Genomic DNA, 22,041 nt, shown 5'->3' with positions numbered 1-22,041 from the left:
TTATTAAATATTCATATATGGGTTCCAGGCTCGATATTTGAGGCCCAATATCACCAGCTATCCTGAATTCTTGTATGTGTTATTTTTCTTATTTTACATGTTAGTTTTACAATTTTATATGTTTGTTTGTAAATTAAATATTTAATTTTTATAATTATACAAGATTTAATTATTAAGGATTCACATATGGGTTCCAGGCTCGATATTTGTGGCCCGGTAGCACCAAGCTATCCTGAATTCTTGTATGTATTAGTTTTATTATTTTACATGTTAGTTTTATCAATTTATATGCTTGTTTATAAATTAAATAATTAATTTTTATAATTGTACAAGATTTAATTATTAAGTATTCACGTATGGGTTCCATGCTCGATATTTGAGACCCAGTAGCACCAAGCTATCCTAAATTCTTGTATGTGTTAGTTTTATTATTTTACATGTTAGTTTTATAATTTTATATGCTTGTTTGTAAATTAAATAATTAATTTTTATAATTATACAAGATTTAATTGGACAAAGTTTGTGTTTGATCTATCAGTTATTTTGACGTATTTTTGAGTATAAGAGATACTTAAACTATAGGGATACTACGCTAAAAGGCACTACATTTTACTACGCTAAAAGGGCACTATATTACTAGTCTTTAAACAAACAAATAATCTAAACTAGATAAAAATAACAAATACATTTAATCACAAACCATTCACAAAAATACATATAAAACAGTAAAAGTAATTTAGTAACATTCTTTTAACAAATAATAATGGTTTCTCAAATTTTACATATTTTTTTAGCAAACTAATATCTTAGTCCGGATAAAAATAACATGCCAGTTTAATCGCTAAAAAAAATACAAAACAACATAGAACACATTTAAAACAACTAATATGCATTATTTATACGAATTTCGACAAACTAAATCGGAATACCTCGATTTATGATTTTGGGAAAGTTGAAGAATTGAAGATTTGAGTCTCAAACAAGCAACCCACAACAAGAGAAGGCTTAGCTAGGATGTGGGACCAACACTCTTTACTTTTTGTGGGACGGGTGGTGTTCACTCGAGTTTTTTAGGCTCGTTAATGCAGGGGAGGGGGGGTGCAATCTGTTTTGAACGTGGGGGAAGGGAAGGGGACGAGTATTTGAACATGTATAGCGCGGTTTATTAAGGCGCTATACATATAGCGCCTTAATAAACCGCGCTATACATGGACGTCCAATCAGCTTCATATATAGCACTCTTTTAAAGGGCGCTATACCTTAACGTCCAAAACGGACGTTAAGGTATAATGCCCTTTTAAAGATCACTAAAAAGGTACTATATATAGTTTGGTCATTAAATTTATTTTCACTGATTTCGGTCTTTTTAGTCCAAAAAGACCACTTTTATACGGTCAAAATCGGGCCTACCCGATTTTATTATCCGATCGTGGCAGGGGAGTTGCCCCGAAGGCAACCTCATAATGGGACGTACTTGAGTTTGAAGACGAGACATCAGGCCTAGAGATCGAAGTGTCCGTTGAGATCGAGGCCAGCGACAATCGAGACCAAGCATGACCGACTTCGAGTAAGGCATGATAACGAAATGGCGAAATATCAGTAACCGGTCGAAGATCACGGCGAAAATCCCTGAACAGATCAAATCAAGAGCGGTTATTAGTGCCAATCATGGGATTTACTTCCTTAATTAGAATTGTACCTTATTTAGGATTCCTCTATTATATAAAGAGGGATCCCATTCACTTGTAAGGATCATCATTATTCACTGATAAAAATACATACACTCATTATTCTCTCACTATTTTACTTACTATTCATCAAAATTACTCTTTACTGTTTTTACTGTTCTTACTATCCTACCTCGAGACTATCTCGAATTGAGGTCGAGGCATTGCTTGCATACTAGTTTGATTCATCTTATTGTCTAATTTATATATTTAATTCTTTGTTTATCAATTGGTATTGGAAATGCTTCGAAAGTGATATTCAGTCTCCAAGTGATATTTGAAATACTTCAGGCTCAGCAACCCGCTATTTCTCGGTTACAAAATCAACATAGGGTCGAGCCGGAAATTACTCGCCGTAATGAGCCAGTGTCGGAAAGGTCAAATAGTAACGAATTAGGGACTGATCCTGCAATAATGAAAATGCTCGAAGAGTTCACCAGGAGAATTGAATCGGAGGAGAAGAAAATCGAAGCCAATGATAAAAAAGTGGAAACATACAACTCCCGAGTTGATCAGATACCGGGGGCACCGCCAATCTTGAAAGGGATGGATTCGAAGAAATTTGTACAAAAGCCGTTTCCTCCAAGTGCGGCTCCGAAACCAATTCCAAAGAAGTTTAGTATGCTGGACATACCCAAATATAACGGGACCACCGACCCCAACGAGCTTGTTACCTCCTACATATGCGCCATCAAGGGTAATTATTTGGAAGATGATGAGATCGAATCTGTGTTATTAAAAAAGTTCAGAGATACCCTGTCGAAGGGAGCAATGATTTGGTACCATAACCTACCGCCAAATTCGATCGATTCATTCTCCATGTTAGCAGATTCTTTCGTAAAGGCGCATGCCAGGGCCATAAAGGGCGCGACATGGAAATCAGACCTTTTCAAGGTAAGACAAAGGGATAATGAAATGCTGAGGAAGTTCGTGTCCCGATTTCAAATGGAACGCATGGAGTTGCTATTAGTCACATATGATTGGGCCATTCAAGCTTTCACCCAAGGGTTGAATGAACGGAGTTCGATAGCATCATGTCAGTTGAAGAAAAATTTGATCGAGTACCCGGCTGTAACTTGGGCAGATGTGCACAATCGATACCAATCAAAGATTAGGGTCGAGGATGACCAACTAGGAGCCCCTTCCGGTTCAGTACATCCAAACAGGTCGGCAACTAAGAATCAGAGGGACGTCGACAGGGAGCTAAGGTCGAACAAAGACTGATATCAACCATACACCGCAGATCGAAGGAATAATGGTCCAGGACATAATTCCGCCCGGAATGATCGAAGAAGTGATCGAGGACAGAACTCTCGGGGACTTATGAGCAAAAATGGTTTTGACAAATATGCCGATCCCACAGAGGCACCTCGATTATCAGAATATAATTTTAGCATCGATGCATCAGGTATTGTATCAACAATCGGAAGGATCAAGGATACTAGATGGCCCATACCCATACAGACTGATCCTTCCCAAAGAAACCCCAATTTGATATGCATGTACCATGGCACGCATGGTCACGGGACCGAGGATTGGAGGAAATTAAGGGAGGAGGTAGCCCGTCTATTCAAAGATGGCCACCTTCGAGAGTTCCTCAGCGATCGAGCCAAGAATCATTTTAGAGAAAGGGATGCCAACAGGAAAAATGAACAGGAGAAACCGCATCATGTCATTCATATGATGGTCGGTGGGGTCGACAGTCCGCAGGGACCCATATTTAAACGCACTAAAGTATCAATCACTAGGGAAAAATGAACCCGAGATTATGTGCCAGAAGGCACCTTATCATTCAACGACGAAAAAGCAGAAGGAATTTCTCAGCCCCACAATGACGCTCTGGTAATTTCTATCTTATTAAATAAAGTTCAAGTTAAACGTGTTTTAGTGGATCCAGGTAGCTCGGCAAATATCATCCGATCGAGGGTCATGGAGCAGCTCGGCCTACAAGATCAAATCGTGCCCATAGCTCGGGACTTAAGCGGCTTCAATATGGCCAGTGAAACAACTAAAGGAGAGATTATCTTACCGGTGAACGTGGCTGGAACCATTCAAGATACCAAGTTCCACGTAATCGAGGGCGACATGAGGTACAATGCCCTACTCGGAAGGCCTTGTATCCACAACATGAGGACAGTCCCCTCGACTCTCTACCAAATGATAAAATTCCCGACATCATACGGTGTAAAAATAGTATACGGCGAGCAGCATGCTGCAAAAGAAATGTTCGCGGTAGATGAGGTAACACTTATATCGACACTATCAACCTCGAAAGGATCGAGCATCAAAGGCAAACAGGAAGCCAAATAGAAATCACCGCCACCAGCCTCTACTAAATCGGAGAAGCAGGAAATGGAAGAAGAAGAGGAAGATTTTTTGACCTCTCGAACTTTTGTTGTTCCCGAAGATTCCGACGCCACAAAATCAACGGTCGAAGAGCTGGAACAGGTCATATTAATCGAGCATTTGCCCGAGCGAAAGGTATACCTGGGAAGGGGTTAACCCCCAAACTTAGGAAAAAGCTTATTCAATTTCTTATTGATAATATAGATTGTTTTGCTTGGTCCCACTTAGACATGACAAGGATCTCACCGGAGATAATAACGCATCAACTAAGCCTGGACCCTAAGTTTAGACCGGTGAAACAAAAGAGAAGACCCCAGTCTGAGGTAAAGCACGCATTCATAAAGGATGAGGTAACTAAACTTCTCAAAATAGGGTCCATTCGGGAGGTAAAATATCCTGAATGGTTAGCCAATGTAGTCGTAGTCCCTAAAAAAGGGAACAAACTTAGAATGTGTGTAGATTATAAGGATTTAAACAAGGCATGCCCCAAAGATTCTATTCCACTGCCTAACATCGATCGCATGATTGACGCCACGGCCGGCCACGAGATCCTCACTTATCTCGATGCCTATTCTGGGTACAATCAAATTCAAATGAACACGGAAGACCAAGAAAAGACTTCATTTATCACAAAGTATGGAACATATCATTATACTATAATGCCCTTCGGGCTAAAAAATGCAGGAGCTACCTACCAATGCCTAGTAAATAAAATTTTCAAAGAACAATTAGGTAAGTCAATGGTAGTGTATATTAATGACATGTTAGTTAAGTCCCTGCGCGCAGAGGACCATTTGGCACATTTGCAGGAAACGTTCGAGATTTTAATGAAATATAACATGAAGCTCAAGCCCGAGAAATGTGCCTTCGGGGTCGGTTCGGTCAAGTCCTTCGCTTCATGGTATCGAATCGGGGTATCGAGATCAACCCCGATAAAATCAAGTCCATCGAAGACATCACCGTATCCACAAATTTTTCTCTCTACTAAAAAAGAAGAACGATTTTGTCTGGACCCTGGAATGCCAATAAGCGTTAGAGGAATTGAAGCGATACCTATCGAGCCTGCCACTACTTCACACTCCAAAGGCAGATGAAAAACTCTAATTATACTTGACAGTATTGGAAATCGTGGTAAGTGGTGTCCTGGTTCGAGAAGAGCAAGGTACAAAATTTCCTGTTTATTATGTAAGTCGAACCTTAGGAGAAGCAGAAAATAGATATCCACACTTAGAGAAATTGGCACTTGCACTAATAAGTGCCTCTAAGAAGCTAAAACCATACTTTCAATATCATCCCATATGTGTATTAACCACTTACCCGCTTCGTAATATTTTGCACAAGCCCGAACTGTCGGCTCGATTGGCAAAATGGGTCGTCGAACTTAGTGGGTACAATATCGAATATCAACCCCGAACGGCCATCAAGTCTCAAATTTTAGAGGACTTCATGGCCTATTTCACACCAACCCTCGTACCCAAAGTTGAAAAGGAACTCTTGTTAAAATTGGGTACATCATCGGGGGTGTGGACCCTTTTCACAGACGGCGCTTCGAATGTGAAGGGGTCTGGGCTAGGCATCGTTTTGAATCCACCCACTGGTAACACTATTAGGCAATCCATCAAAACTTCTAAGTTGACTAACAATGAGGCCGAGTACGAGGCCATGATTGCTGGTCTCGAACTAGCTAAAAGCTTGGGAGCAGAAGTCATTGAAGCCAAATGTGACTCTTTGCTGGTGGTGAACCAAGTAAACAAAACCTTCGAAGTTCGAGAGGATATAATGTAAAGGTATTTAGACAAGCTGCAGGTAACTTTGCACCGGTTTAAGGAATGGACCCTACAACATGTACCTCGAGAACAAAACAGTGAAGCCGATGCACTTGCAAATTTGGGGTCATCAGTCGAGGAGGACAAGATCAGCTCGGGGATTTTCGTTCAACTCTCGAGATCCGTGATCGAGGAAGGTCATGCCGAGATAAACTCTACAAGCTTAACATGGGATTGGAGGAATAAATATATTGAATACTTGAAAAACGGAAAGCTCCCATCGGACCCTAAAGAGTCGAGGGCCCTACGAACCAAAGCTGCTCAATTCACATTGGCTGAAGATGGAACATTATACAGAAGGACATTCAACGGACCATTAGCAGTATGTTTGGGACTAGGGGACACCGATTATGTTCTACGAGAAGTCCATGAACGCACCTGTGAGAACCACTCTGGCGCCGAATCACTGATTCACAAAATAGTTAGAGCAGGATACTACTGGGATAGCATGGAAAAAGACGCTAACGAGTTTGTTTGAAAATGTGATAAATGCCAAAGGTTTGCACCGATGATACACCAGCCCGAAGAATAACTTCATTCGGTCCTATCCCCATGGCCATTCATGAAATGGGGGATGGATATCGTCGGCCCTCTGCCATCGGCCCCAGGTAAAGCTAAGTTTATTTTATTTATGACTGACTATTTCTCTAAATGGGTTGAAGCACAGGCTTTCGAGAAGGTCAGGGAGAAATAAGTTATAGACTTCATCTAGGATCACATTGTGTGCCGATTCAGGATACCTGTCGAGATAGTGTGCGACAATGGAAAATAATTTATCGGCAGCAAGGTGTCGAAGTTCTTCGAAGATCATAAAATAAAAAGGATATTATCGACGCCGTATCATCCTAGCGGGAACGGACTGGACGAATCGACGAACAAGACCATCATTCAAAACCTAAAGATAAGGTGGAATGACGCTAAGGGGAAATGGAGAGAAATTCTACCCGAAGTCCTTTGGGCATATCGAACAACATCGAAGTCCAGTACGGGGGCAACCTCGTTCTCCTTAGTATATGGCTCCGAAACCTTGATTCCAGTCGAAGTCGGGGAACCCAGTACTAGGTTTCGACATACAACAGAAGAATCAAATCACAAGGCTATGAATACTATCCTAGAATTATTGGATGAAAAATGAGAAGCCGCACTCGTTCGAATGGCTGCACAAAAGCAACGAATCGCGAGATACTACAATAGGAGAACCAACCTTCGTCACTTCAGAGTCAGGGACCTAGTCCTAAGGAAAGTCACCATCAACACTCGTGATCCTAATGAAGGGAAGCTCGGCCCAAATTGGGAAGGACCCTACCAAGTCCTCGACATCGTCTGAAAGGGATCTTATAAGCTTGGCACGATGGACGACGAACAACTGCCATATAATTGGAACATATCACTTCTCAAACAATATTATTGCTAAGGTATGACTTTATCCCTTTTTCTTTTATATATTCGATACTAACTTACTGCAGGTGTCCGATCAAAGACATCGAGACCTCAGGTTTTAAAGCACGCATTGCACTCTTTTTCCCTTAGATCGGTTTTTGTCCCAAATGGGTTTTTCCGGCGAGGTTTTTAACGAGGCAACAATTATGTGCTACATGGGGACAATTCAACATTATCCAAGGCTTCTTTACAATCAACCTCGAATACTGGGGGGCATCACCCTGGGATGTTATGTTTTCGAGGAAAGTACTTTGTGTCAAAGGGTCTCGATAGGAAAACTTTGTAATGGGCCAAACGGTCAAATGAACCGTGTCCATATAGATTAGTCGATCCCCAATGGAAAAACATGTACGCATGCATAAATTATTCAAAGAAACATTTTTTCCTTATCAAATATCTTGTGTCTCAAAGAAAACTTTCTACTATACGAGCTCTATGCATATGATTTTATGAGAGATGGCTCAAGGGCCAAGTACAATTACACCTCGAATGGTAAAAGGATCAAGGGCCAAGTGTAAATACACCTCGAACACTTGGGGACTGCCGTCGACAATCGACATGTTCGATTTATCTAAAGACCTCAAAGAGGCACCCCTCGATTTATAGGCCAAGGCTATCATTCTCAAGGACTAACACTTCAAACAAGTTCGAAGTGTTATTGGAAAATAAACCCAAGAGGCATATCTAAGGGCTACGGCCAAACTAATGCAACTCGGAGACGTTCGAGTCTCGTAATATAAACAGGCCTTCGAATTCTTTGAAAACCGGTTAAAAAAGGCTACCCTCGGCAAAATAATCAAAAGGGCTTCGATAAAATCAGCCCTCAAAAAACCTTAAGAGGTTAAAGGATACCCTCGGCAAAATAATCAAAAGGGATTCGATAAAATCAGCCCTCAAAAAACCTTAAGAGGTATCAAACTATCCTAACACAAATATGCTAAGGCACAAAAAGCAAAGGTATTTCGATCGACATTGAACCCTAAAATAAAACCCAATGGGTAAAAAATACATGCTAAGGCATAAAGAAAGTTTTATTAAGTCTTTTAAGCCGAAAGAGGGAAATAATAGTCATCCTTTAGAGGCCATATCAGCCAAATTCAAAGAGCCTAAGGGCCAATACACTTAGAGTTAGAGATTTTGTTCTCACTCAATTCGAACCTAAGGGTTCCACTGTTTCAAGCTCAAATAAAAATTCACTCGACTATTTCTCGAGGACTCATGATTATTCGATACAAAACTTAAGGGGTATGTTACTGTGAGTTCGAACCTTACTCGAACTCGGCTATAAAAACAGTGCAATTACGGCTTCGATCAAGACACCCGAAATCAAAATCCTGAACATATTGTTGAGCTCGTGGACCCGCCCTCGCTTAACCAAAAAATCTAAGGGTTTATTCTACTCTAAGTTCAAGCTAGTGCTCACTCGATTATAAAGGCTGCAGCGACCCGATTGCAATAAAGTTTCACAAGGCGAAGGCAAAACAAAGTTTATCACGAAACAGAAATCAGAGACAAAACGGAAAGAAAAAGGATCTTTCATATATGCAAAGTATTTACGAAGACCAGACAGGGTATTACAAAAAAATCCAAAAACAAAAGGAGAAAAAATTCTAAGTGCCTAATCCGCCTCGGGAGCCACATATTCTGGAGCTTCATCCTCATCTCCTCTGCTTTTGGATCCACTCGCGGAGTCTTCATTATCGGAAAGCAAAGCTCCGGCCTCATCCTCCAACACCTTCGCATTCTCGATATCGCCCGTGAGGTCGAAGCCACGAGCATGTACCTCCTCAAGAGTCTCACTCCGAGACTGGAGCTTAGCATGCTCGGCAACGCAGGATAATCTAACTTGGGCAGCATCAGAAATTTCTTTTGCCCGAGCGTTAGCGGCTTCATCGTCGGCTCTGTAGGAGGCCACGAGCACTTCCGCCTCGGATGTGTCCTTTTCAAGCTCAGTGGCCAACCGAGTCTCGATCTCTTCAATTTTCTTAGCTCGGGCTAAACTCTCCTCCTTCACACTTTGAAGTTGATGCTCAACCAAAGATAGTTGGGCTCGAACCGTATCTTTCTCCGAAGCGAGACGGTCCATGTGCTGCTTCTACCCCAAAGTCTCTGCCTCTTTCATCTTAGCCTCCTCGCTAAGTTGCTCAACCAATTCGGCCTTCTGCTGAACCCGCAGGATCAAAGTGTTAGTCGCCAATATCAAGTTCATACATAACAAGCTCCCTAAAAATTTACGTTACCCACTCAATGAGATCGGTCTGATCTTGATGAGCTCTTTCCAATTCGGCTCGAATGTCCTTGATCTCCTCTTCTTTTTGCATGTAGAGGAGTTTGAGGGTGTCTCTCTCCTCTGTGAGCTTTTTGAGATCAGCCTCACACCGGGTCAGCTCAGCTCGGTATTTGGAAGATGCTTCTCGATGGAGCGCCATAGCCTACGCAGAAAGGAAGGAAATTAGACATAAGGAAATGAAAGTGAACACAAACATGATAACAGAGGGTGAAACTTACTTGGTTCAGAAGTCGCTGAGCCTCATCAAAAATGATCGATGCATCCAGGTCGAGAACGTCATCGACCCCCGTGAAGCAGCCACAAAATATGTCATCCCTTTTGTGGGCTATCCCTACATCAGGGGTATCCATAGACCGAGCATCCGAAATTGCCCTTTAGAAAATGCGGGGCCTGGCGGAGAATCGTCATTGTTAATTGCCCCAAGCAAGTCACTTGGGGCATTCTCTCCTTTTTGAAGGGCCTCAGAACTGGACCCTTCAGGCACGCCCGCCAATTGTTCATCACGGTGGGGGCATCATTAGCACCCGATGGCTTAGGGACTTTGCTCGGACCATCTTCCGAGATCTACTCGGTCTGAAGATGAGCCTCCTCGACTATCACCGACTCACCTATTTTTGAAGCTTTGATGCTTCCCCTTTTTCGAGCCACCAGCAGGCAGCTGACATCTTCTCCCTTATCGTCTTCCTCTCGTAGTCTTTGGACTACATCAGCAGGCAGAACAGCGGGATCAGTCTTTGACATTCGAGCCTTGCTCTTCCTAGGCTTTGGAGTAACAGGAGGAGAGGCCCTTCTCCTCTTCTTATCTTTGGTCGGCTTCGGGACCTCCTCTTCCCCCGGTGAAGGAGGCCTCATGACGGCTTTGTCTCCAAGACCTGTATGGGAGGAAATCAAATTAAAATAAAGCATGTCACAAGAAAGCATCAAACACAGACAGAGGAACTTACCATGATTTTTGGCCTCCCATCAGCCCTCGGCCAAATAGCGCCATGAGCGCTCAACATATGAAGAGGTCGATGCCAGTTGTCGAACCCAGCCTGCAAGGTTCGAGACTGCACCAGGAAACCAAGGGGCCACTGCACCATAAGGAATAATATAGATGAGAAAAGGTAAAATAAGGAAAACAATAATCAAATGCTATCAGTGGGTTTGTACTAACGCTTCATGTTCCATTCTTCGGGGAATGGCATCTTCTCGGCCGGGATTAAGTCAGAAGTCCTGACTTAAACAAACTGACCCATCCATCCTCGTTCCTTGCCTTCGTCTATGCTCGAGAACAACACCTTTATGGCCCGACGCTGAAGCCTTATTAATCCACCTCGATAGAGATGTGGGCAATATAGCCTACTGAGATGATCGAGGGTGAAAGACATTCTCCCGACCTTGCTCATGAAGAATCAAAGCAAAATAATAATGCGCCAAAATAAAGGGTGGATTTGGCCTAAGGTTATGCGGTATTGGCGGCAGAAGTCGATTATGACGGGATCGACAGGACCTAGTGTGAAAGGGTAAGTATACACACTTAAGAACCCTTTCATATGAGTGGTAATATCCTCTCGAGTTCGAAGACGAGACATCAGGCCCGGAGATCAAAGTGTCCGTTGGAGATCGAGGCCAGCGACAATCAAGACCAAGCATGACCGAATTCGAGTAAGGCATGATAACGGAATGGCAAGATATCAGTAGCCGATCGAAGATCATGGCGTAAATCCCGGAACAGATCAAATCAAGAGTGGTTATTAGTGCCAATCATAGGATTTACTTTCTTAATTAGAATTTTACCTTATTTAGGATTCCTATATTATATAAAGAGGGATCCCATTCACTTGTAAGGATCATCATTATTTACTGATAAAAATACATACAATCATTATTCTCTCGATATTTTACTTACTGTTTATCAAAATTACTCTTTGCTGTTCTTACTATCCTACCTCGAGACTATCTCGAATCGAGGTCAAGGCATTGCTTGCATACTGGTTTGATTCATCTTATTGTCTAATTTATCTATTTAATTCTTTGTTTATCAATTGGTATTGGATTAAATCACGTATCCTTAAAACCACAATATAAGTTTAATTGTTACTTGAGTTTTAAGGTAAGCACTACTATTTACGTTGCTTGTGCATTTCTAGGCAGGAAAGTATAGTTTATTCAGTTGCCAAGAGTGAGTAGAAGATTCTAAAACATTTAGGTGTTGTTTGGTTGGTTTTGGAAGAGATAATCTCAGCATATGATCATTCATTATTAACTCCAATGTTTGGTTATTATTTTGCTTTCCCTCATAAATAATTACCTGCATGAGTCATGCAGAAATTTATGTATTTATTGTATATGAAATAGGATGTGAAATAAAAAGGTTGAATATATAATGCGATCCCTTAACTTGTTTGGATTTTCATTGAAACACCTCTATGAATCATAGTTCCAATTAAACACCTGAATTAGTTCACATATGGTGCGTTACAAAACATTTGTGCGGGTGAAATTGCTTATGTTAAATTTTTGTCGGAAGGTATTAGATTTTGCCGGAAAAATTAGGTTTCTCGCAATATTTGGTTCCACTTCCTCCTCCCATCTTTTCGATCTATCTCTACCATATACTCAATTTCTCCCCACCTCAAACTCAATTCTTTATCCATTTTTACTGTCAGTTCCTACTATAGTTCTGCCATTTTTTGAGCCGTTCTCTGTCATGCATTTCAGCCTTAGATTCAAACGCTTTTTTTGTTCGAATAAGTCCGGCCATCCTCGAAAAAGTGTCCTTTTAGAATTTAAAGCAAAGAAAATTTTACAATGCTACAACTTAAGTAGACTTGTTTTAAAGGTTCTGAACAATTTGCCGGTGACATTTTTCCGTGGACAAAATCAGATGTGGTTGTTGGAAATAGTTCAATGGAAGTTCAATTTCATTTCAAAGTAAAATATTCACATGGTTGAATCACTGAATTAATTTAACAGCATATAGGAAATATTTTTAAAAAAATTCGAAGACCGAAATTCCTTGTCGGATGTTATAGATCCTTCGCCTGAATCGTTTTTCCGGGTCACCTTCTTCTCTTTCTCTTATGTTTTAGATCTTGAGTTTTCCTTTTGCTAACTTGTTCTGTTTTTTAGTTGGTTTTGTTTGCCATATCATGACAACTGATATTTACGAACTGGTCTTGATTTAGGATTGTCAAATTTGTGTTTAATAGACGCACATCGAGCATAGATGAGATATTTAATAGGTCATAAGCTTAGTTTAGATATCTAAACCAAAAATTCAAACAAGATTAAGAGGTCGCATATGTACAACAATAACAACAAACCCACTATAATCACACAAGTGGGGTCTGGGGAGGATAAAGTGTACACAGACTTTACTCCTACCTTAAATAAGAAGGTAGAGAGGCTGTTTTCGGAAGACCCTCGACTCGAGAAAGACAGAGCAGAAGGAGTAACAACAAGCAACAACACTAGCAAAACCCAAACCGAAAATCAAAGCGAAAGAAACAATAGGCAATAATAAAAAACAAATAATAAGAAAATACAAGATTAACATTGAGGAATGCATTAAAACTACTAGAACAAGCAACGACAACGCTCGACTACCTAGCCTTCTACCTTAATTCTCAACCTGCACACCTTCCTATCCTGGGTTATGTCTTCTGTAAGATAAAGAATCGCCATATCTTTCCTAATCACCTCTACTTAATAATTCTGCGGCCTACCTCTATCTCTCCTTAGTCCCTTTAAGATCTGTACCTCTCATTTTCATATGCCCAAACCATCTAAGTCTCGATTTCCGCATCTTGCCCTCTACAGGGGCCATGCTTACCTTGTCCTGAATACTTTCATTCCTTATTTTATCTAACTTGGTATGCCCGCACATCTATCTCAACATATTTATTTTTTCTACCTTCATCTTTTGGTCATGAGAGTTCTTGACTAGAGAACACTCAACCCCATACAATATGGCTGGTTTGACCATCGCTCTGTAGAATTTACCTTTAAGTTTAAGTGGCACATTCTTATCACATAAAATACCGGAAGCAAGCCTCCATTTCATCCACCCCGCCTCAATACAAAGTATGACATCCTCATTAATCTCCCCATTTTCTTTTATAATTGACCTAAGATATTTGAAACTATCTCTTCTAGGGATGAATTTTGAATCAAGCCTCACGTCTTCGCCCACTTCCTAAGTCACTCCACTTGCACTCCAAGCATTCTGTCTTGGTCCTGCTCAACTTAAAACCTTTTGGTTTATACTCTAGGGTCTGCCTCCAAACCCCTAATCTCACGTTAACACTACCTCAGATCTCGTCAATCAGTATATTGTCATTTGCAAAGTAACGTGCACTACGACACCTCTCCTTGAATGTGGCGCGTCAGTGTCACGGCCCTAATTTTTCCACCTTAAGATATCACAATGATACCTAGTCTCTAAGATTAGGTAAGCCTAACAATCATTTAGCAGAAACAACGACTAAAATATTAAATTAAACTGATAAATCTCATAATAACACCAAAATAGAATAACAATCACATAATTCCCAAAACTAGTGGAACTGAGTCATAAGCTCTACTGAAATGTACTAAGAATCTCTAATACACCACTGTTTGATAAGAAGATAAACAATAGTAAAGGCAACAACAGAAGGTGACTCCGAGGCCTGCGAGCGTCAAACAAGTATACCTTGAACTCTCCGGAATATCTGGGTCAACTCACTGGCGTCCGGAATGAGTAGAAGTATATGGATCTGCACAAAAATACGCAAATGCATATCATGAGTACACCACAACGGTACCCAGTAAGTATCAAGCCTAATCTCGGTAGAGTAGTGACGAAGCTAGGTCAAGACATGAACAGAATATTAATATAATCTAACCGAGGTTAGGCTAACAGAATATTAATAATGGAAAGCATGGAAATAAATCAATTAAATAGTACAATAATATAAGGCTAACAATAGAAATTAAGGCAATAAAGAAAAACAAAGAGTGAACATATGATAAAAATAACAAGTGATCAAGTACCCTAAAAATACAAGTAAAACTGAATGAAGGAAAGAAAATAACCGTTCAAATCAACAAGCCTTTTCAATATTGAAAGTACAACAAGAAGCACAACCGAGGTACCACACCTCATATTCATATTTCACAAGTCATAATAACTGCCTTTTTTATATCACCGCATGAGCCTTGCATTTATTTTAAAAATATTTATCTCGAAATAGTTACACGCGCTTTAGCCCCCTTATCTCACTGCGTGGCTTCAAGTAATTCCCCTACTAGCAACACGCGTATAAATCATACCTTATCTCGCCACATGCGCATCAACCTCTATCCTTATACCGTTGCATGCACATCAATATTACAACACAATAATCAACTTGCACCACACGTTCCCATATACCATAACATGGCCAAAATTAACAATACTAATGTTACCACAACACATAGCCCACGGCTCAACCGCAATATATACAAGAATATCAATAACAACAAAATGAACAAGAACTAACACAACAAGGAAAGGTATTCCAATGACCAAAAATTCCAACTACACACATGTTAATATCTCTCAACAACTACCACTTCAATAACTCAACACTGAAGGTACTTCCATGAAACAATATCTTCAAATTCTAATGCATAATGTAAGCTCAACAATGAAAGAGATAGCATGTAGCTGCAACTACAAACTAATGCATATAAGGGAAACCCCGACAATGGAAACTAGAACATGTAATAACAACTTCAATTAAATTATGCAAGAATAAACTTGACAACGGAAGACAGAACAAATGATAACAAGTTCAATTAAATACTTATAAGTAATCAAAGCGCCCAAACCAGCCAGCTGTTCACATATAAGATAATGTACACACTTGTAACCCTATGTACACGTCTTTCATATAATTCAAATAGTACAATCAAACCCAATCCTAAGAGGTAGTTCTCCCACACAAAGTTAGGCAAGATACTTACCTCAACTAGGCCAAATCAACAATCAAAACTAGTCTTTCCCTTAAAATTCGCATCCGCATGGCTCAAATCTAACAAAAAATGACTTAAGATCATCAAACAATGCAAGAGGAACTAATTATGATTAATAAAGCTATGATATTTACACAATTTCCCAAAAATCAACAAAAGTTAACCTCGGGCCTGCCCGGTCAAAGCCAAGTTCAAGGGTAGATATACCTATAATCCTAGGAGTCCATATACGTATTTTGTTTACAAATCTGAGTCCAATTCGACTCTCACATCCCAAATTTTTATTTTTCAAAGCTTAGACAAAATTTCCCAGAGGTTCTCCTAGATTCTCATGAATTTGATGTTATATCTCATAAGTAATCATGTAATATAGTTAAAAATTGATCAAAATAACTTATCCAATGATTGTAAGAGAAACTTCCCTCTCCAAATTGCCTCATACCATATCTAGGATTCCAAAATATGAAAAATGAAGCCGAATCCCGCCTGCCCAGCCCTTTTGTTCAGGTGCATATGTCGCAATTGCAACCCTGGGTTAGTAATTGCGAATCCTCGTAATTGCGAAGAATAGCTCGCAATTTTGGCACCTGACAAGCCCAAGGCAATGTCTCAATTGCGACGCAGACCTGGTAAATGTGAAGTCTGCCCTCTTCGCAAATGCAGCCCATTAGTCGCAAATGAGAACCGACCCAGCCCAGGCATCTCTTCGCAATTGCGATTATGGTATCGCCAATGCGACCCCTGAGACCCGCTACTATGATCGCAATTGCGATGCTGGTGCTCACAATTGCGATAACTGGAGAACTACACACCAGCACACCTGCAAACTGAAAATGTGTCCAAACTATTTTGAAACAAGTCCGAAACTCACCCAAGCCCTCGTGGCTTGTAACGACCCGATCGGTCATTTTGTGTAATTGTGCCTCATTTCCCCTTTTGATGCTTCATATATGTGTAATTTAGATTTTATGCCTTGAGAGGTTGATTGGTTTGGTTCTTGGAAGATTTTGAATTGATTTACACCCTTTGGTTCTTGGCTTAGAAGCTTAAGATTGAAGTATTGACCAAACTTTGAATTTTGTGAAAACAACCCAGGAATAGTGTTTTGATGGCTTCGATAGCTTCGTATTGTGATTTTGAACTTGGGCGTATGCCCGAAATCGAATTCGAAAGTCCGTAGGTTGATTTGTGTTGTATTACCGAAAATTGACAATTTGAGGCTTAGAAGTTTGACCGTAGGTTGACTTTTGGCAATCAGACTCAAAATTGGATTTTAGGACTTGGAATAGGTCTGTTATGCTATCTAGAACTTGTATGCAAAATTCGGTATAGTTTAGAGTTGATTTGATAGGATTCAGACGCTTAGTTGCAATTCTAGAAGTTCTTGAACTTTACTTTGAAATTCATGCGTTTTGATGTCTGATTCGTTGTTCTAGATGTTAGTTTTGTATTTTGATCATGCGATTGAGTTTGTATGATATTTTTAGACTTGTGTGGATGCTTGGTTTGGAGACACGAGGGCTCGGATAAGTTTCGGACGTGTCGCAGGGATGGTTTGGACTGAAAACCGAACTTGTTAGTGTGCTAGTGCTCTGATATCGCAATTGCGAGTACCAACCTCACAATTGAGAACATAGCGGGGGGGTCTCAGGTATCGTAATTGCGATGCATTTTTTGCAATTGCGAAGTATGGGTCTGGGTAGGAAATTTCGCATTTACGAAGGGAACAAGGTTCACATTTGCGAACCCACAGTTGCATTTACGAGGTTCCCGTTGAGTCTCTCGCAATTGCGAAGGTGATTTGGAGAGGGGATTTTCATCTACAAATATTGGGTAAATGATTTTTCAATTTCCAACTATATTTCATGAATATTTCTTTGATTTAACATCAAATTTATGTGAATCAAAGAGGAAAAATTGGGAAATTTTGTCAAGTTTTTGAAAAAATGAGGAATTAAGTTTTGAGAGTTGATTTGGACTCGGATTTGAAAACAAAAACACATATACGGACTCGTGGGGTTATGAGTAGCTGGAATCTACCTTTGGACCCGGGATTTGACCGGGTAGGCTTGAGGTTAATATTTGTAAAGATCAAAGCTTTATCTATTGCAATTATTTTCCCTTGCATTGGTTGATGATATTAAGTCACTTTTGCTTAGATTTGGGCCGTGTGGAGGCGAATTTAGGGGAAAAACTATTTCCGAGGGTTGAGTTGGCCTAGTTGAGGTAAGTATCTTGTCTAACTTTGTGGGGGGGGGGGGACTACCCCTTAGGATTTGGGATTGATTATGTCATTTATGCTATGTGAAATCGTGTTCGCAAGGTAACGAGTGGGTACACGGGCTATATATGGTATTTGACCGATTTAGGTTATTTAGACTCTTTTCATGCCTTTAATTGAATTGTCATAACATGTTATATCCCTCATTGTTAATCAACTCTTACACGGTTTAATCTACCCTTACATCTTTTATTTGACATTGTTAACATTTGTTCTACCTCTTATTTTTTATTTTGCTCTTATATGCTTAGTTGAAGTTATTGCCTTCTTTATTGTCTTGTTACTCTTAAATTGTTGAATTACCTTTACTTGAAGTTGTTATTTCGTGGAATATTTTCTTGTTGAGTTATCGGTGCTGAAGTTGTAAAAGCCGTTGAGCAATTTGTTGAGGTGAAGTTGTTAATTGTTGAGATATCTTTCTTGTTAAGGAATTCACGTTCATTTTATTCCACAACTCGCTTGACTTCAAAACGCAACACATGACTATCATAAGACTAAAATAACTCATAACATAACTTCTTTATCATGTTAATCACCCTAGTCCCAACCCAAAAGTATATGTTATAATATTCTGAACTTGTCGACTATCGACGAAACTTATTTTCCTCAATTTGTTTAGCTTCTAAGATTTACAATCCTCTTGGTACTTGTTATCCATGATCTTAAAGATTTGTAGCCTCCAAGGTAACATGATTAACTTACCTTATGTACTTTCAAAGATGATCTCATTTTCGAGCTTACATCAATTAACTTACAATGTACTCTCACGTACGAAAACATGGGGTGTAACAATGCACCTACCTTGGTTTCCACAGTCAGAAAGTGAGTTGTCATAGTACCCTGGAGCAGCTGCTCAAACTCCACGTGCCATGCATCCCGAAGGTTCTGGGGACCAAACTCTCTCAAGAACATCTCTGAAAACTGAGTCCACATGAGTGAAGCTGCATCGGCTGGGCCACCCTCCTCGTAAGCCCGCCACTACTAATACGCTGCTCTTGACAGCTGGAATGTAGAAAAAGCAACTCTGCTTATCTCTACAATACCCATGGACTAGAAAATATGGTGGCACTTCTCTAGAAAACCCTGCGCATCCTCTGTAGCTAGGCCACTATAAGTAGGAGGATGATACTTCTTGAACCTCTATACTTCTTGAACCTCTCAATTCTAAGTTGCTCTCCTTAGATGCCACTGCCCTAACCTCGAGCTGAACCGGAATAATAGGTTGCGCTGGCATAACCTCCGAGACCTGATCAACATGAACCCGCTGCTCTAGAGAACGGTCCGCGGGATTCTGAGCTACTCCCCCAGCCTGAGATGTGGCTGGTACAAGTGGAATTAACTCCTCCTGTGCTAGGGTCAGCTGAAGTGCAAGGGTGACAATAGGCACCTCGGGTGCCTGTTCTCCAAACAGAGCTATTAGTAAATCCTCAGTTGTTGCTCGGGAAGGTGCTCTAGCTGCACCATATGCCCCTCTTTGGCCTCTTCCCCGGCCCCGTTTTCACGCGACTCTAGCAAGGGTCACAGGTGTCTGATCGTCGGATTCAGCAGTGCGTGTCCTCACCATCTGTGAGAGAATAGAAAGCCAAAGATTCAGATTTCGAAGTCAACTAATTCGCACGATAAGTAATTGAAGAAGTGGAAGTTTCCTAACAGATCTGTAGCCTCTCGAAGATAAGAACAGACTTCTTCGTACCGATCCGCAAGAATCTACTAAACCTACTTATGACTCGTAACACCTATGAACCTAGAGCTCTAATACCAACTTGTCACGACCCCAATTTCCCACCTTAGGATGTAGTGATGGAACCTAATCTCTAAGACTAGGTAAGCCGAACATTTAATAATAATTTAATAGAAATAACCAAACTAAGATACTAAAGTAAAACAAATAAACTCATATTAACTTCCATAATAGAACCTCACCAATGAAATTTTCAAAACCGGTGGAACTGAGTCATAAGCTCTACGGAATATTCTAAAACCTCTACTATAACACTATCTAATAAAGGAAATAACAGTAATGAGGGAATAAGAGAAGGTGCCTCTGAGGCCTGCAGATGTCGAGCAGGTATACCTTGAAGTCTTTGGATAACAGCAAATCGGTCAATCACTAGCGTCCAACACGGGCAGACGTACCTGAATCTGCACAAAAGATGTACAGAAGCATAGTATGAGTACACAATAATAGTACCCAATAAGTATCAAGCCTAACTTTGGTAGAGTAGTAACGAGGTCAGGTCAAGACACCTACTAAGACAAGATAAACAGAACAAAAATAAAATAACGAGAAGTAATGAAAAGCGGAGAAATGTATGATAACAAAGCAGTTTAACAGTGTAAACTAATGACAGAATTGTAAGCATAAGGACAACAAGAAGGAAGCATATAGTGAGAACCACAAATAATCAAATATGGACAAAACTGGTGAGACAAGGAAGAATAAAAGAAACAAGAACTGTTCAACCAATAACTCTTTTCAATATGAAATGCACATCAAGAATCACAACCGAGGTACCGCCTCGTATTCACATTTCATAATTTCAATCATAATCTTTCCTTACAATACTGCGTGAGCTTTACATTTTGTTTTCAAAATTATTTTTTCCGAAATAGCTACATGCGTTTTAGCCCACCTTATCACACCATGTAGCTTCAACCTTATCCCTACTCATAACACGCGTATCAAACCCACCTTATCTCACCGCATGCGTTTTAACCCCTAGCGTTATACCATCGCATGTATATCAATATCACAACATAATCATAACTCGCACCACAAGTGCCCATATACCACAACTTGCCAAAAGAATCAACAATACCAATGTTTTCATAACAAATAGCTCATGGCTCAACCATAATGTGTACAAGAATCTTAACAATGGCAAAGGTCATCACAAGTTACATTCATAATGTGCTGAAAATTATGTCAAATGTACCTGCGATTTTCTCCCAATATACTTGGAAATTAAGGGATGATCCACATATAATATTGAATATCTACGAGTTTAGTTTCTATCTTATTAAACCGTTCGTCGATACGACATCAGAGTAGAGAGATATTTGCAGTTTTGCGAGACTGCGCTGCATAGGTGACAAGTAGGTGTGTCACTAAAGCTTTTTGAGCAATACATTTCGTGTGTTATCTGAGGTCTTTTTGGGACATATTATATACCAAATTGAATGTCTTTGAATGTAGTTTTCAACTCTTTTAACCGTTTGTTCATACGAAATCTGGATAAAACGATATAAGCGTCGGAAGAAGGGCCAATGCTAGGGTGCCAACCTAGCACCTCTTTGACTTTTCATATATATATATATATATATATATATATATATATATATATATATATATATATATATATATATATATAGGTTTTAAATCATCCTCTGTTCATTTTTCATAGAAAATGACCAGATAACCCCCATAAACTTACCCTTAAGCTCTCTACAAGGGTTTCAATGAAGATTAATATCCCGGGTACGAAATCAAGAAGCGATAACATTAGAACGATTCCTACGACGTAAGTATCGCTATACCACCTCTCTTTTCCTTTGTAGTTTGAGTTTTTGAAGGTACTTCATAGTTAAGAAAATACCTATTTTCTGTATTTAATCTTTTAAATATCAAGGAAGGTGGATAAATTCTTTTCCTAATAGTTAGAACTCACGGGACGGTGATCAAAAGCCGTGAGTTCGATTTATTTCACTTTTAGTTGACTGTTTTGTATTCCACTCGTGTTGGCCTATTGTGCTGCTGATTTATAGAGTTTGGAATGATAAAGGCCATGGAGAAACGTCACATATGATAGGGTAGTGGGCTGGTCACTCGTCGTTGCAATTTCATGCTAATTGATAACTTGTTGATTGGGTGTGTATGGTATATTTGAGGGTTTTTGTTGTATTAAAGGTCCCGAATTGTAGTTAGGTTGTTTTTGAATTGCTGATTGTATTGATCTGATTGATGTTGTTGGTATATGGTATTAGAGGAGGCCCTTGTTATAGGGGAGATGCTTCCCAAAGTTACATAAACGATCTACTAGTTTAAGTTGCGGACTTAGCCTTTACTCAGCACTGATTTTGAATTTCCTTATGCTATGGTAGATTGAGTTGAGTTGTTTGAAGAATTGCTTAGAAAGTATTGCAGACTTA

The sequence above is a fragment of the Nicotiana tabacum genome, chromosome 9 (genome assembly GCF_000715075.1).
Source record: "Nicotiana tabacum cultivar K326 chromosome 9, ASM71507v2, whole genome shotgun sequence".
NCBI classification, from domain to species: Eukaryota; Viridiplantae; Streptophyta; class Magnoliopsida; order Solanales; family Solanaceae; genus Nicotiana; species Nicotiana tabacum.
This window is presented reverse-complemented; position numbering follows the sequence as displayed.